The following is a 20,501-nucleotide window of genomic DNA, read 5'->3' as shown; positions in this document are numbered from 1 at the left end:
CTGAGGCAAGGGAAATAAAAATAAAATTATTGAAACTGCTCTGTAATTATTTTTATATGTGGAGAATTTAGAGTGTATTTAAAAAATTTATTCAAGAAGCATAAAAGCATTTTATATGATTATATAGAAAGGATACTTCCCTAATAGCCTCAGCATTGTGATTTATCTATAATCTGTCATCTATCTCCTATCTATCATCTGTCTATGTATCTATCATCCTTCTCTTCTAACATCAGAATTGTGTTTGTGTGTCCACATATTCCTCAATTGTCTGCCTGTATTACTAACAGGAAGCTCCCTGGTGGTATCTGTTGCTCATCTGAAGGGTGATTTGAACCCAAGTTTAAATCTCAGCTCTGTCACTTTCAATAGCTTTACAATGAAAAAGTTAACTTCTCTGACTTTCAGTCTCCTCATCTGTGAAATGGGAAATAATAATAGTTCATAGTTGTTTTTTAAGATTTTATTTATTTATTTGAGTAGAGAGAGTGAGAGAGAACAAGCATGAGCTTGGGTGGGGTGTGGGGAGCAGATTCCCCACTAAGTAGAGAGCCTGGTGGGGTTGGATCACAGGACTCTGGGATCAGGACCTGAGCTGAAAGGCAGATGCTTAACTGAAGATATAGATATAGATATAGATATAGATGATATAGATAGATATAGATATATACTATACTCTTTTGTTTTTCATACATCCTTTCTATATGATGAGTTGACAACTATCACTTAAGAGAGACGAGCTAAATCACTGGCTAATCTAGTATTCCAAAACATGCTCTTGAATTCCCAGTACCTCTGCACTTATCAAATAAGCTTGTCAACCAGAGTCTTTCAAATAAGCCACTTCAGTTCGACATCAAAAATTTTTTTCCCTGGGGCATCTGGGTGGCTCAGTGGGTTAAGGCTTCTGCCTTTGGCTCAGGTCATGATCTCAGGGTCCTGGGATTGAGCCCCACATCAGGCTTTCTGCTCAGCAGCGAGCCTGCTTCCCTTTCTCTCCCTCTGCCTGCCTCTCTGCCTGCTTGTGATCTGTCAAATAAATAAATAAAATCTTTAAAAAGCATATTTTTCCCTAAATCCACCAGTTCTCTAGAATTGGATAAAGCAATGGGTGGTTTTTTATAGGAGAAAGAGAGTTATGACTTCCATCTGAAGCTATTTTTAACTTAATTCAGAGGTCCAGGACACACATTGTGATAACTCAGAGAAGGACCAGAAAATTGTTATTTTACATATATGAATGTTATAGGTTTGAAGAGTGGAAGGACCTGTTTGTTATTCTCTTTATACACAGACATCAACTAAGATAGGAATCTATAGAGAGAATGATCGCATCATGAAATAAGGAGGGACAGTGGGAGAGAGAACAATCTGAATTTTTAGTATTATGCAACTATGTTATATATATTTTACCAGATTACATTTTATCTTCCTTATTCTTAAAAATATCTAGGGCTGCCAGTCTGGATCAGTTTGGTTAATCATCTGACTCTTGATTTCTGCTCAGGTCATGATCTCAGGGTTGTGAGATCAAGCCCCATGTCAGGCTCTATGCTCAGTAGCGAGTTTGCTGGAAGTTCTCTCCCTCTCCATCTCCCTCACTCTTTATCCTTCCCCCTGCTCACTCTCTCTCTTTTAAATAAATAAATAAATAAATAAATAACTTTAAAAATATCTATGTGTTTTCTAAAAACATCAGGCTTCCTCTTGTGCCAAGGTTAGAGTTTCTCCCCTGCCAATAATTCTGATTTAAAGAGCTTGATGTGACACATTCATTAAGACAGATAAGAAAAATCAGGGTTTTGCAATCTGTTACATTTTTGTATTTTGATTTTGTGAAATATTTTAACTAAGTACTAACATGGTTCTTATATTTGATAACAGGCTGATAAGTTTGTTCGATTCTATTTACCTTCTCTTCAGATAAGTGACACTAAAGGCCCCCGGGCAGTGGAGTTTAGCAAGTATCTTCATTGTATTTTGTTACTGCCATGCACAACTTGTTGGCATAGATTATTTTTAGAAGAAAGAGTGTTGCCTTTGAGGTAAAAATGGTAAAGTAATATGTTTCTGATCATGTTTCAGTACTCATAACTTCCAGTCTGCATTTCTCCTCCTTTTGTTTATAACTATTATACCTTGGTAGTTTTGTTTATAGCAATTCCTGCAGCATATTATGATATAATTTGTTTATCTTACATTACTATTATATTATCTCCATAATGAAATTAATGTGTGTCATTCATCCTTTTTCTTTTCTTTTCTTTTCTTCTTTTCTTCTCTTTTCTTCCCCCACCCCCCAAAATCAAGCACAGCAACGTGCATAAAGAATACTGCTGAACACATGTTTATTAACTCAATGAATAATCTCCAACTCAGCAAAAATTCTTCACTGGGAGGGGGGTAAGCAGTTGTACTAGCTCCTTCACTCTTATACATATCTGGCAGTCCTTAGCTTTAAAGTTTCCATTTTCATCAATCAATCCCTCCTAGTTAATCATCTTAAGATGAAAAGATAACTTGAAAAAAGCTTCATACTACTTTGAATCAATATTTACATATATTCTCTGACTTCCTAATTAATATTTTAGGTTTCTGTTTGTGGACATGGGCCAGAACTGTCTTCATAACTTTATTATAGATGACAGATACATAGATAGATAGAGAGATAGATAGACAGATGATACATACATAGAAGATAGATAATAGATGAATATTATTATTAAAGAAAATATGATGTAAGAAACTCAGCTACAATTTTGTGTCAAAGATGACCTTTTCGTAACATTTCAGGATGAGATTATTTTCATCTTATTTTTAATAAAGCCTAATAATTAAATTAATGGTTCATTTAGTAAGAGCTAACACAAAATATCTGATTGTCATATCACATTCATACGAATCTGTACAAGTATCAAAGACACAAAATATCAAGCAGCCTAGGCAAAGCTGAAAGAGGTCTTAGATGTCTCATGTGGCTTCCTAGGCCCTCTTTTCTTTTATCAGACACTCTCTTGCCCACAGTAATAGAAAAGGTTTCTAGGTGAGGTATGCATTGTGAGCACTTAAGTTATGAAATATCTGTTTTATACTCATATCATTAAGGAGTTTTCATGACATTTTCTAGGAGTGTGTGCTACACAGTTTCATAGATTCTAGATTCTAGATTTCTTTGTCATAAGAAATCCTTAATTGGAGGGCATCCTTCTAAGAGCATTCCATAGAGAAACATTCTCCTGATGGCAAACACTATTAGTCTATTATATACCATAAGGTATATTAGTATATATATATACTAGTATATTTGCAAAAAAATTTTGACTGGAACACCTGCCTTTTTTTGCTAAGAATGTTCCTCCATTATTGGTAGATAAATCCCAGGCCAGTTGCTGTAACCCCTACTCACACTGTCTACCCTTTGAGCCTAGTAAATATCTCCTGCCTACATATTTATAAATCTTAGGTATTTTTTTCATTATTTGTCCTACAACATTTTATACAAAATAAAGTACAGAAAAATGAGCATATTATTACCCTGAAGGCCACCAGAATTTGAGCCATCCATTGCAGTTAGAGATTGCCTCTATAAAGCACATTAATTATCTACATATTCCTTCTGGGATTTCATTATATTTTTTTAGTTACTTGGTTACTCTTTGTGAATCGCCATTTGGAGTTATTTGAAATCTTTAGTATATGTTGATATAGAGGCTTAATTCGATGTTTAATTTTTTTAACTCACTTTTTTTTTTTTTTTTTTTTGTGGCCAGTATCCCTAAGTATTACCTCAATGGAGACCTTCAAATCAGTTTCCCCAAATATTCTTTTACACTGGTTGTCGTCATCTACATAGTGATTTTTATTTAATTTTATGAATCATTTTACAAACTTCTATGAACCCATGTAGTTGAGGCTGAGATTAAAGTATGTTTTAAATACCAAATATTGGCTAAAATTCGAAGTATCATTCTCCTTTCCCTCCCAACAAAAACAGCTTTTCCAATGTACTACCTGTTCTCAGGGACTAAGATGGCAATAGGAGTAAATTTGGGATCCCATTAGGTTTGTGAACATAACCAGGTATCATAGTAGAGGGTTTTATGTTTCCTTTGTGGTATATATACTATATTTCATATAAAAAGTACTTCACTCCCCAAATTTTTTTTTTACCTCCTCTTTCTGGGTAATTCCTCGATCTAAGTCAAAATAAATAATTTTGTGGTTTTTAAAAAAATATTTGGGATTATTAGACAAATAGATCAGATTTAACAGTCTTTTTATTTATTTCAATCATTTCAATACAGATTCTCTCACTGATCTACAATTTTTCTGGCAAAAAAAGCTATACTGTAGGTGGAGGTAAGGATTGTTTTTGATGGGTATTCTCTTAACAGTTTTTGTCTGATAATAAGCTGTTCAAGATATAGATTTCTAGCTCCCTGTTTTCATTTATATATTCTGCCATGTTTTCAAAGTATTCCTGATTATCTTCTCTTCACTACCATAAAGAACAGAAAGTACTTCTAGTTATCTGCAAAGCTGATTGAATAGTAGAATCACTCAGTAGCAAACATGAGTGATATTTCAGATGTTCCCACTGATTCTTGACTGAAAGATTTTAAGTCTATACAATTTCCTTTTTTTTTTTTTAACAACACCTTTGTTGGTCTTTTAAAATCCACACTGTTGTTTTAAACCCGTGACTATGAGTTTCATGAAGTATTTGTGTCATCTATCATTTGTACTAATCCCATTGATGTAATTGATATGTTACAAGGCCACATTGATACAGGTCGTGATTACCTAGTGTGTGTGTGTGTGTGTGTGTGTGTGTTTAATTTTCTCTCTGCATCAAAAAAACAAAAAACAAAAAAACACCTTTTTTCTTTTTTTTAAGTTTTCTAAGTTAAGGAAGAAATGCAATTTTGGAAAAAGTGGTGACTTGGGAATCCAAATTTCTATCACTGGCTTTACTTTGAAGTTCAGAATCAGAAAGTTGATAGATACATTTTCTTTACTACAATGAGAAATTTAAAAAGTATTGGCCCAGGTGGATTTATTTGTTGCTCCAATCTAGATCAGCAAGTAAATAATCTCCAAATTGAGATTAGTAGAGGAGACTATTGCAACTAGAATGATGAAACATGCTGACTATAGCCTTATACTTGGTTTCAGCAAAGATCATGTGAAGTGTCACTGATAACAAATGTTCCTGTGAGACCCTTCATTCCATGGCCTTAATCTTGACATCCAGATAGGAGTTACCGGGCCATCAATCTCTTTCTGCAACTGCTGGTGCTATTTCTAATGCTAATGTTGGTTCCATTTATAGGAAATCTTCCTCCTGTTTTATCTCTGACAACTTGAACATATCCACTGGGGGGAAAAAGTGATGGGAGACAAAGAAAGAGTCATAGTTTTGGGGAAAGGGAAAGACTTCTACTTTGTGTTAGAGGCAGATCATCTAAATACAGGAATTAATCTTTCTAAGATTAAATAAGCTGAGTTCAAACTGTCCTGAGCACTTACCTTTTTCAAGAAAGATATTTTTGACCAAAATGCATTTTTTGCCTTTTTTCTCTGTCTTGAAAACTAATGGAATTATTGTCCATATGCAGTAGTCTGAATAAAATGTTCAGTGATCTGGAATTCATGCACAGGAAGCACAGCTGAAGTGGGAAAAGCATTGCAAGATGACAGAATTCACTATTCTAAATGCATCCCCAAGAGAATTTAGAGGCACTAATATTACACATTGCACACCCTCTCTGCTAGGTGCCTGCATAATCACAGCATTGAAATTGACATATTTGTCACACACCATCACATTGGAAACTTTCTGAAGCCATAAATAATGGCTAGAGCACCTATAATATTTTCTAGATGCAGAGACAAGGCACTTAATCTTGATGTAATCTGCACAAGGTAGAGCCCAGGGGCATTCAGTGCTCATGCCTGGGCTATTACATGACACCCAAAGATCCCCAAATTCAACAAGTCTCTTTGGGTTAGATGAAATCTTACAGGAAAGTCTGGTACAGCTTCACTGACTTAGAGATAAATAGTCCTAATGAGATGATAATATATACCTCTTTAAAAGGCTCCCTGAGATAACCATTCATGTATTCACAAATATTTAATATTAGGAATTAGTACTTGTTGGCATACCCTACATGCTTGGCTCTGATACTCTAATGTGTATATAAACTGACTTCATATATATATCATATATATATAGAGAGAGAGATTATATGATTGTAATTAATACTTAAAATCTCTCTGTAAGAGAGAAACTAATTTCACCCTTATTTTATAGATGAGAAAATTGAGCACAAGAAAGTGAAGGGCTGGTGTTAATATGCTATAAAAGGCAGTGCATTTTAATGATTAAAGGTGTGGTTTTTGAGGCCCTATTTCTTAAAAATAAAATCCCATCTCTTCAACTTATTACTTCAGTGACATTAAGCAATATATTTAAATTTTCTCTGCATCAGTATCCTCATTGGTAAAACGTGGATAGTAATTATGGCTCCCTCCAGGGTTATGAACATGACATGAATTGAGGTTAACATATTAGAATAGTATCTGACCCATAATACAAGCTCAGTAAGTGCTAATATTAAGCTACTTTGTTTCCTAAAAGAAGAATGTTTTATGTTCAGGCACTATATTGAAATGAGAAACTTTTAAATCTCTCTCTCCCCTATTAGGCTGTGTGCTCCTCAATTACAGGGACATGGTTTAACTCATGCTAAGTACCTAGCAAGATACATGTTGCATGTAACTTCACTGAATTAATACACGAATAAGGCATGATGCCTCTTCTTTAAGGATGGTATGATACAGTAGAGGAATCAGAACATCACAACCACAAGAATACAAGGCAACTGTGTACAACATGATGAAAGCAGAGCTAGTTGTACCTATGCCTGGGTCCTATGGCATTTTTTGAAATAATTGTCTTTTGGAATGCATTTTAGATTATAAAGTTTCTTTTTATTGTTTTTTTTTCTTCTTTTGGCTAAACTGAGACCTTCTAAACTATTCAGAGGCAGCTCTCCAGTCATCCCGTTATCTTTTGAACTACCGCACCTGACTTAATAATCATGTGTATGGCATGCGTGTGTGTGTGCGCACGCTCACACATGTGTAAGTGAGGTGCAAACCTACAGCAGTTATTGTGTGTTCAATGGCACCATCAGTAAGAGGTCTCTCGAAGGCCCCTATTCTGCCTCTTATTTATTGATTGGCTTTGTGCAAAGCACTTAGAATGAGTTGCTGTGGATGTCAGAGCCACTATGCCCTTTAGTCCTCTTCTTGGTAACTCCCTAGTAATTAATGTAGTAACTACAATCCTTAGTGGGAACTATTGTAAACAATCCTGTGACTCTGACATGGCTTTTCCCAGGACAAATGTAAACTAATTTTTTAGGTACATATATTGATGTATCCTGGATTGAAGGAACTCTTAGTATATCATCACTAAGGCTTCTGCCTTCAGGAAGCTATATTTCTGCAAGAAAAAAAAAGGGGGGGGCAGAGTTGAATACATGTTGGGGTTCTGCTTGGCAATCTGTTTTGCACATTCCTCTGGTGTACAAGAACACCAAAAGTCAGGGCTTTGCATATCTCTTTTCAGAAACAGGCAAATGATCGCAAGCTTACATTCACCAGGAACTCTGCTCCATCACTTCCCTGCTAGTCTGCCTCTTCGCAGACTTGGAAATATGGTACCCATCTATTGCTAAAATAAAAGAGGAGCTGAAGAAGGCATTCAGATGTGAATTAGCACAATATGATACAGAGGATACGACTACACAGCCTATGTTTTCTACACTTCTCTTTAGTGTTCAATCTGTATTTTGAATGTGTTTCTTCACTACTGCAGCAGGTGGTGATCTTCAATCTAAGATCAGTGAGGTTAAAAGAGTTGTCATTTTGACAATTGCCAAACTTCAAACTTCAGAGGAACTCAAACCTTTTTAATTATTTTATCAAAGGAAAAACTTGCTTTCAAAAGAGCTGAGATGAGAGACTATTTTCAAATATAGTGTCTTATAATCAGCATATATCTGTTGGAACTTAAACATATTTTAAATGGTTTTGTTTTCTAAGACTTCTTAATCAAAGAACAGCCTTTCACAGGGAGTCAGAATCCCTGGCAATGAAAAACAGCAGAAAAGTAACCAAAGTCCATATTTACATACACTCTGAGGATCCAAACAAATGCTTTGAGGAAGGAAAGGTCTCAGACATAAGTTTTCCTACTATTCAAGAACTGTGTTACTACTGAAGAGATTATAGAGAGAGTTTATTTTTTGTTTTAGGGAACTCAGCAGTGTTGGTATTTGAGTGGTCAATGGGTGAACATAAAACAAAGGCATGGAGCTTTGATGATCAAAACAAACAGAAAATAGTAGCTACAATTCTTGTCTTTATAGAGTTTAAAGACAGAGGGTGAAGACCAAACACATAGAAAATAAAAAAGCAATTAAATAGAAAAAACTTAAATATTTAATCTATTCATTGTAGCACCTTAGGTTGTCCTGGACTCAGGTAGAGGAATTTAGCTATATAGTTTACCATTATAAATACAGTTGTTGTCATAATTCTTATACAACACTTTAGCTTTCCATAGGCTCATTTACCATAGGTTTTGACTTATGTCTTTAAAAGTAGGGTCTGTGGGGCGCCTGGGTGGCTCAGTGGGTTGGGCCCCTGCCTTCGGCTCAGGTCATGATCTCAGGGTCCTGGGATGGAGTCCCGCATCGGGCTCTCTGACCAGCAGGGAGCCTGCTTCCTCCTCTCTCTCTCTGCTGCCTACTGGTGATCTCTCTTTGTCAAATAAATGAATAAAATCTTTAAAAAAAAAAAAAGTAGGGTCTGTGTCTTATTTTTTTCCATATTCCTGTGCCTAGCATAGTGTCTATCACGTAACAGATATATGAAACATTTGAATAGAAGTCTATTTATAGAATGAGACAATTACTTGTATGTAAGGTTGCTCCTTTTTTTTTTCCCCCTGCTGTATCCTTTAAGGTAATCGTTTTTCATGCTTCCCCAAGAGAAAATCTCTGCAGGACAGATGAATCCTCCAAAAATCTGACTTTGTTTTGCATGAAGTCTCCAAATTATAGGGGATAAGGCTTCTTCCCCATTCTTTATCTTATCTCTCTCTTGCATGCTTATGCTTCTTGATCTACATTGCAAAGCTATTATTCTTTTTTTCTGCTTTGGGTTAAAGTTGGTTTATACATTTATTTCTCATTACATATTATTAAGTTGTTGAAGCCAGCACATATCTTTGTTGTGTGTCTTCCATAGCACTTAGCATAGTGCCTCATAGACATGAGAAAGCTTGTTAAATTAAATTACACTGATAGTGATCACAAGGTTTAAAAAATAGAATACTTTAGAAAAGATTAAAAGAACACAGATTGTTTATCTTAAACAGAAGATCAAATGCTATTCTAAGAGTCTACAAATCAATAAAGATTTTTATATCCCCAGTGGGGAAAATGGGAGGTAGTAGTAGAGTGGAATGGTATTGGACTTCTCCCAAATATCTCTTTATGATTTTGCATAGGATGGCCAAGGTCATATGTCCTTTCTGTGCTTTCTTCATTATATGGCTCAGTATTTTTGGAAAATCGTATCTCTTCAGCTTTCCTAAGCTATAAAGAACTTAATCCAAACTTCTTACACATTTATTTATAATTGGGGAGCTATTGTTTTGCAAATAGGACCACATATTACATACGATTATTCTTCTTTTCCAGACAGATTATTCTTATGATTTTAACCTGTTTACTTTCACTGAAATATACATATATAATATTTTATCAGTCTTACCTTATCCAACAAATATTTATTGAGAGCTACTCTGGGTCATGTCATTAACTGTACACCGGACATCTAAAAATGAATAAAATACAGGCCCTGCCCTTGAAGGGCTAATAATCTGGTAGAGGAATATTAAAGTACAATGTAATTATGTAACAATATAATATGTGATTATGGAGAAATGGGCCATTAAGTTTTGTGGGAACACATGGATGAGAAGGAAATGGTTTGTGTAGGTCAGCACTGTCCAACATACTTATTATGCAAGACATATATGTAACTTAAAATTTTCTAGTAGTTATGTTAAAAAGTAAAATTGATCCTTGAACAACACAGGTTTGAACTGCAAGGATCTACTTATACAGAGTAATTTTACAGTCCAGTAATATAAATGTATTTTCTCTTCCATATGATTTTCTTAACATTTTCTTTTCTCTAGCTTACTTTATTGTAATAATGCAGTATGTAACACATGTAACTTACAAATATGTGTTAATTAATTATGTTAAGGTAAGGCTTCTGGTCAATAGTGGGCTCTTAGTAAAGTTTTTGGGAAGTCAAAAGTTATACATAGATTTTTCTGCACCCCTAACTGCATGCTGTTCAAGAGTCAACTGTAAAAAAAAAAATGTGTGAAAATGGTCTTAGTAACACATTTTATTTAGTCCAATATAAAGGTTATTAGGACATATGATGTATTCTTTTTCCTCCTCCTCCCCTCCTCCTCCTTCTTCTCTTCCTCTTCTTCTTCTACTTCTGCTTTTTTTTTTTTTTTAAACAAACCTTGAAATCCAGGATGCATTTTATACTTCTAGCACATCTAAATTTAGACTAGCTACATTTCAGGAGCTCAATAACAACATGTGGCTAGTGGCTATCATAATGGACAATACAAATCCAGAATTTAAGGAGGGAATTTTAGACAGGAGGGGCAAGATGGTGGAGAAGTAGGAGACCTTGTTTCAACTGGTCCTCTAATGAGCTAAATATCTACCAGAATACTCTGAACACCCACGAAATTAGCCCGAGATATAGGATTATACACCTCTGAATCTCTATAGGGGCAGAAAACACCAGTGGTGATGGAAAGCAGAGTGGGAATGATTGGACTGATATTGGAGGATAAACAGAAGGGGGAGGGAGCCACCAGAACCAACCCATTGGAAAGTAATACCCCAATACAAAAGTACCCTATGGTTGGGGACCAGCATTAACTTCGAGTCTGGTTAAAAGTACTCAAAAAAAGCAAAAGATCTTAAGGGGTGACTGGTGGAATCAGGTGGTCATGGGCATGGGCCTAAGCCCACAGACCCAGGATGACTACACCTGGTGGCCACCATGCTGCAGAGAGTGAGGCGGAACCTTCAGTTCCTGGTCCCTGAGCCCCCAGGTTTGCACTGCTTGTACCACCACTGGACTGGGTGCACTCTGACCCCACATGAGGAAATCTGATATGGGCACCAGCAGGTGCTCCCTAGAATAACAGCCTTTTGTGCTCTGCATGCACTGTAGGACCAGGGTCTGACTGCACTCCCCGCCCGTGTCTGAGAGAGCTTGGTATGGGCACTAATTAGCAGTCTAGGACTGGCCAAGGGTCTGGACACTCTCTGCCCGCACTCTCAGCCAATCTCGGTTGGGAACCCTGTGTGGCAGCAGCCTTCTGTGACCTGGGCGACTGAGCACACCCCAAGGTGTGAGCCTGGTCCCCAAACAGCAGTTCCAGCAAAGGCAGCCACCCAGAAGCGGGCTCCCTGGACCAATATCACTTGCAGTTTTAGTGGCACGGGGGTGCAGAGACAAGCAGGTGTCTCAGGGCGACCCCTGAGACAGTGGTTGGGGGCCCACACTGCCTGGGGGAGGTTGTGGTGTTCAGCGGAGTTTGCAGAGAGGGAGTCTGTGTGTTCTGGACCACCCAGAGGGGAGGAGACTGAGGCTTCTCTCTGAGATGGAGGTCTGGGTGCAGTTTGCTTTCCACTAAACCTCCAAAAAGCTGCAAAAAGCCGCCCCAAAACCAAAACCCTCCAGAGAACAAAAGCCTGAAAAACTGATTTCCACAGGTTCCAGCCTTTTGATAGGAAGCAGGAAGATTCAATCCAAACAAGACTGACTGAAAAACAATGCAGCAGTCCCCTCCCCCAGAAGGCAAGCCAAAAGGATGAAAGGACAACCACCACAGGGTCCCCATAAAATTGTAAAACCCCAACATCAGGGGAAAACAATATATGAAGCTCCCGGTATTGCCCTAAAACCTTTATATTTCATAGACACAACTTTATTTTTTTTAAATTTGTTCTCATGACTCTTGTTCTTTTAATTTCTTTAACCTACTTAAACCATTACAACAAGAGGTTTAATGCAAATATTCCATAATAACCTTTTAACTTGAAGTTTTTCCATACATATATCTGTATTTTTCCTTTCCTTTCCTTTTTTTTTTTTTTAATACATATAGGCATAAGCTTCAAGGTAATCCCTTTTCCCTATTCAATATTACCCCTACATATAAATGAGTTTTAATCTCCCTTTACCTCTGGAAAATTAAGTCCTTTAACAAATATAACAAGATACACCCAGGAAGAACCAAAGTAACCTTGCTCGTCCACATCAAGGATTTATAACCACCCTCCCATCTTTTTCTTCTGTGTTTCTGTGTATTTGTTTTTGTTCTGGTATTATTTTATTCTGGTATTTCCATGAGTTGCTTCTGGCGGCTCCCTCCCACTTCTGTTTGTCCTCCAATATCAGTCCAAGCATTCCCACTCTGCTTTCCATCACCACTGGTGTTTTCTGCCCCTGTGGAGATCTAGAAGTATATAATCCTACATCTCAGGCTGATTTCATGGGTGTTTAGAAGAATAAGTTTTATTCTTGGGGTTCATTTTGGCTGGCTTCTTCTTCTTTTTTTTTTTCTTTCTTTCTTGTCATTTCATTTTGTCAGTCCTTTTGTTTGTCTGTTTTTGTTTATATACCTTATAAATCTTACTTTTGGGGCTAATTCTGCCTGGGTTTCCCTACCCCTTTTTCTCTCTTTCTCTATTTTTCTTTTTTCTTTCTTTTTGGTGGTGACTTCCAACTGCTCTGAAGCATTCCAGGATGCACCTTTCCTGGAGCCTGGTTGATATATGCAACTATGTATCTCCTCAACCATCTCTCACCAAAATGACTAGGAGGAGGACACCCAAAAGGAAAAATTCAGATACTGTGCCCTCTCTGATGTGGGAAAGAGGCAGAAGAAGAATTACTATATTTCCTTACCCACTGACAAGCCCTTGAAATAGGCAGAGTGACATTCCTCTAGGGACTCAACTGCCTCCATCTTAATGCTTTACTAAAGGCAAAAGGCAATCCTAACCTGAATGCCCACCCCCAACAAGGATTTTGTGGGTCTTCTTTAACATCTAAAAATTCCTTTGGAAACTTCATTTATCTCTAAACCCTCCAAGATATGATTTGGCGCTCATCCCCAACCATACGGCCCACCGATATATATTTGAAGGGTCTCATGACTAAGGTTTCATTAGATGGTAATAGATGACCTTATTCCAACAATAGCTAACCCCTTCAGACTCTGGAAAACTTGCTTCCAAAATTCCTTAAAGACATATGCTATTCCTGACTGCCTCACATCTTACAAGTATTATATAATGGACTACTTCTCACAACCCCAGGGCAGCAGCTCTTTCTGCCCATGGGTCCTGTCCCCATGCTTTCATAAACAACCATTTTGCACCAAAGATGTCTGAAGAATTCTTCTTGGTCATAAGCTCTGGACCTCACCTCACTGAACCTCATTTACATTCTAAAACATCATCATCTCCATCAGAACTATTGAATATAGACATAAACAGTATGTCAGAAAGGGGATTAAGTGTAGCAATTATCCAGGCAATGGCTAGGAAGGAGAAAACCATTAGTGACAACACAGAATCTCTAAAGGCAGAAGTGAGAGCCACCAGGGCAGAAGTTAAAAATGCTATCAAAGACAATCCAATCTAATTTAAATACTCTAACAGCTAGGGTAACTGAGGCAGAAGATAGAATTAGTGATCTAGAGGACAAACTGATAGGGAAATAGGATCAGGATGAGGCATGGAACAAAGAACATCGAAGCCATGAAAACAGAATTAGGGAAATACATGACATCATGAAACATTCCAACATCAAAATTATTGGGATCCTTGAGGGGGTGAAGAGAAAGAGAGAAAACTAGAAGATATAGTTGAACAAATTCTGAATGAGAATTTTCCCAATCTTGGAAATGGAACAAACATTCATGTCCTAGAGACAAAAAGAATACCTCCCAAGTCAATAAATCTAGAAAGACCTCTAGGCACATGATTGTGAAACTGATGAATCACAATGTTAGACAAGAGCATTTGAGGACAGCTAGGGGGAAGAGTTTCCTTACCTAAAGAGGAAGGTACATCAGAACAACTAAAGCTGTCTACAGAAACCTGGCCAGCCAGAAAGGGCTGGCAAGACATATTCAGGGCACTAAATGAGAAGAACATGCAGCCAAGAATACTTTGTCCAGATCCAGCAAGGTTGACATTCAAAATGGATGGAGAGATAAAGAGCTTCCAAGACCAGCAAGGTTTAAAAAGTATGTGACCACCAAGCTGGTACTACAAGAAATACTAAGGGGGGGGGTTCTATAAAAGAAGAAAGAACTCAAGAGTGACATAGGACAGAAATTTACAGAGACAATCTAGAGAAACAAGGACTTCACAGGTAACACGATGTCAATAAAAACGTATCTTTTAATAATCACTCTCAATGTGAACGGCCTAAATGCTCCCATAAAATGGCATAGGGTTGCAGATTGGATAAAATGACAGGACCCATCCATATGCTGTCTATAAGAGACCCATTTGAAACCTAAAGATACATGCACACTGAAAGTGAAGGGATGGAAAAGTATCATTAATGCCAAAGTGCCTCAAAAAAAGCTGGGGTAGCGATTCTTATATCAGATAAATCAGATTTTAAACTAAAGCCTGTAGTCAGAGATAAAGAAGGACACTACATCATTCTTAAAGGGTCTATCCACCAAAAAGATTTAATAATTGTAAATATTTATGCCCCCAATATGGGAGCAGCCAACTACATCAAAATAGAGTCATACTGATATGAATATATTAATAGAGGGTATCATAACATGCCACTTTCAGTAATACACAGATCACCCAAGCAGAAAATCAATAAGAAACAAAGTATTGAATGACACATTGGACCAGATGGACCTCATAGATATATACTGAACATTCCACCCTAAAATAACAGAAAACTCATTCTTCTCGAGTGCACATGGAACCTTCTCCAGAATGGACCACATACTGGGACACAAATCAGGGCTCAACCATTATCAAAAGATTGAGATTATTCCCTACATATTCTTAGACCACAGTTCTTTGAAACTGGAACACAATCACAAGAAAAAGTTTGGAAAGAATTCAAACACTTGGAAGCTAAAGACCACCTGTTTTGATCAACCAGGAAATCAACAATTCATGGAAACCAATGAGAATGAAGACACATCAGTCCAAAACCTATGGGATACGGCAAAGGCAGTCCTAAGGGGGAAATACATAGCCATCTAAGCCGCTCTCAAAAAAATTGAAAAATCCAGCATACACGAGCTCCCTTTACACCTTAGAGAACTGGAAAATCAACAAGAAATTAAGCCAACCCCACACACAAGTAGGGAAATAATCAAGATTAGAGCAGAGATCAATGAGATAGAAACTAGCGATACAATAGAACACATCAATGAAACTAGAAGCTGGTTTTTTGAAAGAATCATTAAGATTGATAAAGCACTGGCCAAACTAATCCCAAAGAGAAGATAGAGCACCCAAATTAATAAAATTATGAATGAAAGGGAAAAGATCATGACTAACACCAAGGAAATAGAAACAATCATCAGAAACTGTGTTAATATATGCAAATATGTTAAGCAACCTAGAAAAAAATAGATGTATTCCTGGAAATCCATAAACGTAAAAACTGAATCAGGGAGAAATTGACAACCTGAATAGGCCAACATCTAGTAATAAGATTGAAGCAGTGATCAAAAACCTCCCAAAGAACAAGACCCCAGGACCTCATGGATTCTCTAGAAAATTCTACCAAACATTCAAAGAAGAAATAATACCTATTATCCTGAAGCTGTTTCAAAAAATAGAAACAGAACAAAAACTTCCAGACTCTTTCTATGAATCCAGCAATACCCTGATCCCCAAATCAGGCAAAAACCCCATCAAAAAGGAGAATTTCAGGCCAATATCCCTGATGAATATGGATGCCAAGATTCTCAACAGATCCTAGCTAATAAGATCCAACAGTACATTAAAAAGGTTATCCACCATGATCAGGTGGGATTTATCCCTGGAATGCAAGGGTGGTTCAACATTCACAAGTTAATCAATGTGAGAGAACAAATCAATAAAAGAAGAGAGAAGAACCACATCGTCCTCTCAATTGATGCAAAAATAACATTTGACAAGATACAGCATCTGTTCCTAGTTAAAATTCTTCAGAGTATAGGGATAGAAGGAACATTCTTCAGCTTCATAAAATCTATCTATAAAAAACCCACAGCGAATATCATCCTCAATGGTAAAAAGCTGACAGGCTTCCCTTTGAGATCAGGATCATGACAAGGATGTCCACTCTAACCACTGTTGTTCAATATAGTACTAGAAGTCCTAGCAACAGCAATCAGACAACACAATGAAATAAAACATATTCAAATTGGCAAAGAAGTCAAACTCTCTGCAGATGACGTGATACTTTATATGGAAAACCCAAAAGTCTCCACACCCAAACTGCTAGAACTTATACAGCAATTCAGTAATGTGGTAAAAAACGAAATCAATCTACAGAAATTAGTTGCTTTATTATACACTAACAATGAAAATATAGAAAGGGAATTAGAGAATTGATTCCTTTTGCAATAGCACCAAAAACCGTAAGATACCTGTGAATAAACCTAACCAAAGAGGTAAAGAGTCTGTACTCAAGGAACTACAGAACACCCATGAAAGAATTTGAAGAAGACACAAAAAGATGGAAAAGCATTCCATGCTCATGGATTGGAAAAATAAACATTGTTAAAATGTCTAGACTGCCTAGAGCAATCTATACTTTCAATGCCATCCCAATCAAAATTCCACTGGCATTTTTCAAAGAGCTGGAGCAAACAATCCTAAAATTTGTATGGAACCAGAAGAGACCCTGAATTGCTAAGGAAATGTTGAAAAAGAAAAAACTGGGGGCATCATGTTGCCTGATTTCAAATTTTACTAGTAAGCTGAGATCACCAAGACAGCATGGTACTGGCACAAAAACAGACAAATAGACCAGTGGAAAAGAGTAGAAAAGAGTAGAAAGCCCAGATATGGATCCTCAACTCTATGCTCAAATAATCTTTGACCAAGCAGGGAAAAATATACAGTGGAAAAAAGACAATCTCTTCAATAAATGGTTCTGGGAAAATTGGACAGCTATGTGTAGGAGAATGAAACTCGACAATTCTCTTACACCATATACAAAGATAAACTCAAAATGGGTGTAAAACCTCAATGTGAGACAGGAATCCATCAAAATCCTAGAGGAAAGTATAGGCAGTAACCTCTTTGACATGCAGCAACTTCTTTCAAGACATCTCCAAAGACAAAGGAAAGAAAAGTGAAAATGAACTTTGGGGACTTCATCAAGATCAAATGTTTCTGCACAGCAAAAGAAAACAGTCAACAAAATGAAGAGGCAACCCATGGAATGGGAGAAAATATTTGCAAATGACACTACAGACAAAGGGCTGATATCCAAGATCTATAAAGAACTCCTTAAACTCAACACACACAAAACAGATAATCACATCATAAAATGGGCAGAAAATGTGAACAGACACTTCTCCAATGAAAACATACAAATGGCTATCAGACACATGAAAAAATGTTCATCATCATTAGCTACCAGGGAAATTCAAATCAAAACCACATTGAGATACTACCTTACACCAGTTAGAATGGCCAAAATTAACAAGACAGTAAACAACGTGTGTTGGAGAGGATGTAGAGAAAGGGGAACCCTCTTACATTGTTGGTGGGAATGCAAGTTGGTACAACCACTTTGGAAAACAATGTGGAGATTCTTTAAGAAATTAAAAATAGAGCTTCCCTGTGACCCTGCAATTGCACCACTAGGTATTTACCCCAAAGATACAGATGTAGTGAAAAGAAGGGCCATCTGTACCCCAATGTTCATAGCAGCAATGGCCACAGTTGCTAATCTGTGGGAAAGAGCTAAGATGCCCTTCGACAGATGAATGGATAAAGAAGATATGGTCCATATATGCAATGGAATATTATGCCTCCATCAAAAAGGATGAATACCCAACTTTTATATCAACATGGATGGGACTGGAGGAGATGATGCTAAGTGAAGTAAGTCAAGCAGAGAGAGCCAATTATGATATAGTTTCACTTACTTGTGGAGCATAAGGAATAACACAGAGGACATTGGGAGTTGGAGAGGAGAGGTGAGTTGGGGGAAATTGGAGGGGGATAAAAACCATGAGATACTGTGGTCTCTGAGAAACAAACTGAGGGTTTTGGAGGGGAGAGGGTTGGGGGTTGGGTGAGCCTGGTGGTGGGTATTAAGGAGAGCATGTATTGCATGGAGGACTAGGTATGGTACATAAACAATGAATCTTGGAACACTGAAAAAAAATTAAATTTAAAAAATAAAGAGGGAGTTTTAGATAATTTGGTAGTGAGTTGGGTCTTAGAATTTGAAGAATTCCCTGTCTAAGAGATGGTACATCTATGACATGGGAACAACATTCAAAAATGCAGAGGCATCCAGGTGTGTTGTCAGAAGTTCCACATGTGGAGGCATGAGAGAGAATTAACTAAGACAGAAAGGTTGAGGCCAAACCCTTTTAATTATTATTGAAGATTTAACAAGACTAGGTTTAATAGCTAAGAAATCATAATATTATTAGGTCTAATAGCTAGTAATATCATTTTGTTGCTTTATGTATAGAGTTCTTATGTATAGAGTGCTTATTACATGTCAGGTAAGCTCTAAGCACTTTTTAGATGCTAACTTGTTTAATCCTTGCAACAGCACTACGAGACAGGTATCATTATTACTTAACCCACTTTACAGATGAAGAAATCAAAACCTAAGGGGGACAAATAATTTGCCCAATAACATGCAACCAGTCAGTGGAACAAACAGAATTTGACTCCAAAATCTGTGTTCTTAATTGTTATGCTATATTAACTCTACAAATTACTCCTCCCTCTATAATATACAGACCAAGGGCTGACTTTAATGTTCTATACAGATCAGGCTAAATATTCAAGACCTATTAAAGTTATAAAATGAGCTAATGAAGCAAATTTCTTTTTAAAAATAAAAACCGATTGAAGACTAAATAAAGTTCAAAGTTTAAAAGCAAATATGGGATATAGTTTATTGTATTTTAGGAGTGTGGTGCATGTTATATATAGTTCTGATATTGTTTTACTAATAAATATAATGAATAAACTTGAAAATTTCATTTCACCCAAGTAGTTTCTGTCAATATTGTAGACTATAAAGGAAAAAAAAAATACATTCATGCTGCATACAAGAAACATACCTAAAATAATAAAAGTTTGAAGTAAAAGGATAAAAAAGTTATACCATACAAGTACTAATCAAAAGGAAACTGATATTGTGTCAATATCAGAAAATGTAGACTTTCAAACAAAAAGCATTACTAGAGATAAAGAGGAGCACTTCATAAAAGTAAATTCACTAAGAAGGTATGATATTTCCAAAGTTTCATTTATCTAATTTACCTAACATCAAAATATATAATGTAAAGTTTAACAAAATTAAAAGAACAATAGAAAAATCTATAATCATTCATTTTAAAAAAATATTTATTTACTTTTAGAGAGCGAGAGAGAGTATGTAGGTCAAGGCAGAGGGAGAGGGAAAGAGAGTCTTAAGCAGACTCCACGATGAGACAAAACCAAAAGCCAGTCACTTAAGTGTCTGAGCCACCCAGGTGCCCCTATAATTGAATTTATGAATTTAACCATGACTCTCAGGGACTGACTGAAAGATGTAGGTTCGAAAGCTGTAAGAATATAGGAAATTTGCTCATTGCATTTAACAACCTTAACATAATTGACTCATATAGAAGTTTGCACCCCTGAATTGCAGACTGCCATTACTTTAAGTACACACAGAAGTTTTATAAAGTTTGATTATATCCTGGGTTAGGAAGCAAGTCTTAATAAAATGCAAATGATATAAATTATAAGAGTATATTCTTTAACTACAGTGGATTTAAGTTAGAAGTCAAAGATTTAAAAAATCCTCTTATGTTTAAAAATAAGTACACATATGTTGAAGAGGAAATAAAACTAAATATAGGAAACAATTTTGAGTATATTAAAAATTCAATGTATCAAAACTTTTGGAATGCAGCTAAAATGTTCATAGAGTGGAATTTATACCAGCATATGTATATTTTAGAAAAAAGAAAATTTAAAACTCCATAGGAACTAGAACAATAACAGCAAATTGAACATAAATAGTAGAAAGTATGAAAATAAAAGTAATATAATAAACCAATAAAAATATTAAAAATGATT

The sequence above is a fragment of the Neovison vison genome, chromosome 7 (genome assembly GCF_020171115.1).
Source record: "Neovison vison isolate M4711 chromosome 7, ASM_NN_V1, whole genome shotgun sequence".
Lineage (NCBI taxonomy): Eukaryota > Metazoa > Chordata > Mammalia > Carnivora > Mustelidae > Neogale > Neogale vison.
The sequence above is the reverse complement of the archived record's forward strand: the minus strand, read 5'-3'. Positions refer to the sequence as shown.